The following is a 5,682-nucleotide window of genomic DNA, read 5'->3' on the forward strand; positions in this document are numbered from 1 at the left end:
GGTGTCCGATTTTAAAATAGCTTTTCGGTGAAAGCACATTTTGCAATATTTTGAGTAGATAGCCCGGCCATCATGGCTAGCTATTTTGACACCCACCAAGTTTGGCACTCACCAAACTCAGATTTACTATAAGAAAAATTGGATTACCTTGCTGTTCTTCGTCAGAATGCACTCCCAGGACTTCTACTTCAACACCCAATGTTGTTTTTGTTCCAAATAATCCATAGTTATATACAAATAGCTGCGTTTTGTTCTTGCGTTCAAGACACTATCCGAAGGGTGACGTGCCGGCGCGTATCGTGACAAAAAAATTCAAAATATTCCATTACCGTACTTCGAAGCATGTCAAACGCTGTTTAAAATCAATTTTTATGCAATTTTTCTCGTGAAATAGCGATAATATTCCGACCGGGAGACCTTGTTTTTTTTCAAACACTGAAAATAGAAAATGGAGTCTTCACATGCACGCGCGCGCCCGTGTCATTGTTCTCAGAACGACCACTTTCCAAAACCCCTACTTTTTTTCGCCCAGGGACTGCAGAGTCATCATTCCCCATTCTGGCGCCTTCTGAGAGCCTATGGGAGCCTTAGAAAATGTCATGTTACAGCAGAGATCCTCTATTTTCGATAAAGAGGCTATAGAAGGACAAGAAATGGTCAGACAGGGCACTTCCTGTGTGGAATCTTCTCAGGTCTTGGCCTGCCATATGAGTTCTGTTATACTCACAGACACCATTCAAACAGTTTTAGAAACTTTAGGGTGTTTTCTATCCAAAACAAATAATTATATGCATATTCTAGTTTCTGGGCAGGAGTAATAACCAGATTAAATCGGGTACGTTTTTTTATCCGGCCGTGAAAATACTGCCCCCTATCCTAAACAGGTTAATAACATCACAAAATGAAAAGAAATATGACATGATTATTCTTTAGATCCCCACTGACCATTCTTAACATTCCTATCTTAGAAATATTGTTCCAATATTGACTTTTTTGGGACGTTATAGTTTTGGCAGAAAAAGTATTCTGTAGACAAAAGGGACATTTCTTTACCAATACTGAAGAGAAAGAGGGAGATTCCCCTCCTGCCTAATTTACAGTGTTAGGGTGTCAACCCCCCCCCCCCCCCCCCCCCCTCCTCTTCTGCGAGTGATGAGAGGGGTCTGGTCAACGTCAGCCATTTGCCAAACTGATCTGAGGCCTTGGATCGGATCATCAACCAGGAGAGTCATGATAGTGGCAAAACGATAACCACTCCTCAGTAAAAGGCACATGACAGCCCGCTTGGAGTTTGCCAAAAGATACCTGAAGACTCTCAGACCATGAGAAACAAGATTCTCTGGTCTGATGAAGCCAAGATTGAACTCTTTGGCCTGAATGCCAAGCATCTCCTCTGGAGGAAACATGGCACCATCCCTACGGTGAAGCATGGTGGTGGCAGCATCATGCTGTGGGGATGTTTTTCAGTGGCAGGGACTGAGAGACTAGTCAGGATTGAGGGAAAGATTAACGGAGCAAAATACAGAGAGATCCTTGATGAAAACCTGCTCCAGAACGTTCAGGACCTCAGACTGGGGCGAAGGTTCACCTTCCAACAGGACAACAACCCTAAGCACACAGTCAAGATAACGCAGGAGTGGCTTTGGGACAAGCCTCTGAATGTCCTTGAGTGGCCCAGCCAGAGGTTGGACTTGAACCCGATAAAACATCTCTGGAGAGACCTGAAAACAGCTGTGCAGCGACGCTCCCCATCAAACCTGACAGAGCTTGAGAGGATCTGCAGAGAAGAATGGGAGATACTCCCCAAATACAGGTGTGCCAAGTTTGTAGCGTCATACCCAAGAAGACTCAAGGCTGTAATCGCTGCCAAAGGTGCTTAAACAAAATACTGATTTTAAAGGGTCTGAATACTTATTCAAATGTGATATTTCAGTGTTTTATTTGTAATACATTTGCAAAAATGTGTCATTATGGGGTATTGTGTGTAGATTGACTAGGGGAAAAAATATTCAATCAATTTTAGAATAAGGCTGTAACGTAACAAAATGTGGAAAAGGTCAAGGTGTCTGAATACTTTCCGAATGCACAGTAAGTGGAATGGTATCAAATAGATCAAACACATGGTTTCCTGGTGTTTGATGACATTCCATTTGCTCCGTTACGGCCATTATTAAGAGCCGTCCTCCCCTCAGCAGCCTCCTGTGCTCTCTTCCAGGAGCGTCCGGGCAGTAAGAAGAAGGGTCGTGAGGAGGTCGTGGTAGGGGGCAAGCGTCCTGGAGGTAAACCTGGTAAAGAACCAGGCAGAGAGCCCTCCTCCACCACAACCAGCCCTGAGAGTGACTACCAGGACCACCACACTGACTCTACTGTAGAGCCTGAACTACAGGACAAATACAGGAGACAGCTGCACCAACAGGCTAGTACACTATACTATACTATACTATACTATACTATACTATACTATACTATACTATACTAACAGGACCACTAAACGGTCTCTACTGTACATCATGCTATACTATAGACACTACTAGTGTAATATTAGTACTTTTGTAATAACCATAATCCTTTATCCGAAATCGCTTACTAACACTGCTGTTATCTCCCCCCCTCTCTCTCTCTGTCGCTCTCTCCCTTTCTCCCTCTCTTCCTTCCTCTCTCTCTCTCTGTCGCTCTCTCTCTCTCTTCCTTTCTCTCTCTCTCTCTCTCTCTCTGTCGCTCTCTCTCCCCCTTCTCTCTCTTCCTTTATCTCTCTCTCTGTCGCTCCTCTCTCCCCTCCCCTCTCTCTCGGTCTCTCTTTCTCTGTCTGTCTTTCTCTTCCAGGTGTATATTCTAATGGAAGGCTTAGTGGACTCTCTGTGTGTGCTGTTGGATGAGTCTGCAGAGGGAAAGGCCTGAGCTGCACACACACACACACACACACACACACAGCTCTCTGATCACACTATAATAAATTCCACTCTTCCCTAACACACACATTTGTACAGAGAATCCATCACAGGTGCAGAGGTTTATTTCCTCACTATGACGTCAATAAACTTGCTTTGTGAACTTACTATCTTTGTTTACTTCCTATGACTGTGAGATGTGGTTGTCATACATAGCTACTTCACTCACACGCTGATTCTGCATCGGAGGAGCATGGGTTAAACGCTGACTGCATGCTACCCACTACCCAGTATCCACCCTCATCCCGCCCCCTCGCTCTCCCTCTCTCAGCTGTGTGTACGAGTACCTGCCATGCGTGCGTGTGTGAGTGGGCGCGTGAGTGTGCCATGCCGTTGGTTGTCCAATGCGGATTTCACAGTTGCTGCCCGCCTCGTGTCTCGCAACTTCACCCGAAAAGGAACAGACTACGAGTCCCTTCGGAATTCCACTGCCGTTCCACGCACGGGGCTGAAGCATGGCATTCTGCTTGTCTGTCCTCATTCGGGAATAGCCTACCGATAGCTCCCTTACTCGCTGCCTCTGTGCTACGGTTCAGTGCTGCTGATACCGGTGGTTTAGTACTGCTGGGGGAATACCGACACTGCAGAGAGAGGGAAGGAGCGGAGAGGAGGATGGTGCCTGGTGTAGGAGGAGGGAGGTGATCATGGCAGAGGTAAGCGGAACGGACAGAATGCGGTAAACTAAACACATAGGACACCTGGGTTTTTAGGCTACCGCGACATAAAAAAGAAAACAAAATACTGCGATTTTTAAACATAGCCAAAGTTTTTTATAACTGAAACTTGGATGATTTCGATAGGCTATTAGTTCGTTTGACATTAGTCGGCAGTTTATTTTTGCAACATAAGCGGTGTGTTGTATAGGTAGTGTAGGCAATTTGAGGGTGTATGTTGTGGTTAGTTAGTGTAGCCATGTTTTCTTGACAGCTCAGATTGGACGATGAGCACATCGCGTTGCATAAGAATATTTGCATGAGTGCTTTGGTAGTTTATTTGTCAATGCTTCCTCTAGCCTTTTGGGGGCCCTACGATAGATTTTGTCAGGGGGCACCTCCCCTCCTCGCAGGCAGAACGTTTTAGTGATATGTGTGGGAGTGACTAATAAAATCAATGGGGGCCCCCAGGTCAGGGCCCCTGAGCACATGCCCTGTGTCCCGGTCGGTAATTTGGTAATGATTAGGCCTATTACAAGGGTTAGATAGCTGGGTAGACTACCTTACCTAGCAATCAAAACAATGTTAGCTGACATTGGCTAATTGAGTGACGGACAGGGATTGACAACCAGTGGTGTAAAGTACTTTAGTCAAAGTAAAGGGGGGTATTATTTATATTTTTGACAACTTTTACTTCACTACATTCCTAAAGAAAATATTGTACTTTTTATTCCATGCATTTTCCCTGACACCAAAAAGTAGTCATTACATTTGGATTGCATAGCACAGAAAAAAAATGTATGAAATGTATGCATTCACTACTGTAAGTCGCTCTGGATAAGAGCGTCTGCTAAATGACTAAAATGAAATGAAAAAATAGCAGGACAGGAAACTAGTTAAATTCACGCACTTATCAAGAGAACATGTAGTCATCCCTACTGCCTCTGGCTTGGCGGATTCACTAAACACAAATGCATCTTTTGTAAATAATCTCTGAGTGTTGGAGTGTGCCCCTGGCTATCTGTACATTTTAAAAACAAGAAAATGGTGTCGTCTGCTTTGCTTAATCAAATGAATTTTAAGTAATTTTTTACTTTTGATATTTAACTATAATTGTGCAATTACATTTACATTTAAGTATATTTAAAACCAAATACTTTTAGACTTTTACTGAAGTAGTATTTTACTGGCTGACTTTCACTTTTACTTGAGTAACTTTCTATTAAGGTATCTATACTTTTACTCGAGTATGACAACTGGGTACTTTTTCCACCACTGCTGACAACAAGAGAAAAACTGCTGATGAACAAAAAACACATCTAGAAATTGTACTTTTCTAATTCTCAAGAGTAAGTTGAGACCCTGACTCAGTTTATATACAGTACCAGTTAAACATTATGGACACAACTACTCATTATTGGGTTTTTCATTATTTTTTACTATTTTCTACTTTGTAGAATAATAGTGAAGACATCAAAACTATGAAATAACACATATGGAATCATGTAGTAAGCAAAAAAGTGTTAAACAAATCAAAATATATTTTTGATTTTTTTAAAGTAGCCACCCTTTGCCTTGATGACAGCTTTCACACTCTTGGCATTCTCTCAACCAGATTCACCTGGAATGCTTTTCCAACAGTCTTGAAGGGGTTCCCACATATTTCTGAGCACTGTTGGGTCATTGTCCAGTTTAAAAACAAATGATAGTCCCACTAAGCGCAACCCAGATAGGGCTCTTGAGTGGCGCATCGGTCTAAGGCACTGCATCTCAGTGCTAGAGGCGTCACTACAGACCCTGGTTTGATTCCAGGCTGTATCACTACCTTGCCGTGATTGGGAGTCCCATAGGGTGGCGCACAATTGGCCCAGCATAGTCTGGGTTAGGGTTTGGCCGGGGTAGGCCGTCATTATAAATAAGAATTTGTTCTTAACTGACTTGCCTAGTTAAATAATGGTTAAATAAATAAAAACTTGGATGGTGTATCGCTGCAGAATGCTTTGGTAGCCATGATGGTTTAGTGTGCCTCTAATTTTTTTGCAGCAATTCAACCATGAAGGCCTGATTTACGCTTTCTCCTC

General features: G+C 43.2%; 1 protein-coding gene across 1 annotated transcript in view; it reads left to right on the forward strand.

The window, feature by feature from the left end:
* Positions 1 to 1,127: 1,127 nt before the first annotated feature.
* The window catches only part of LOC106592558 (epsin-3), a 22,976-nt gene continuing 18,421 nt past the window's right edge, over positions 1,128 to 5,682 (forward strand). The window contains exons 1-2 of the mRNA XM_082967150.1: positions 1,128 to 2,416; positions 2,824 to 3,601. The gene's annotated coding sequence lies outside the window, so the exon portion shown is untranslated. The remainder of the gene's footprint in view (positions 2,417 to 2,823; positions 3,602 to 5,682) is intronic.

Source organism: Salmo salar, chromosome 02 (assembly GCF_965601325.2).
Source record: "Salmo salar chromosome 02, fSalSal1, whole genome shotgun sequence".
Lineage (NCBI taxonomy): Eukaryota > Metazoa > Chordata > Actinopteri > Salmoniformes > Salmonidae > Salmo > Salmo salar.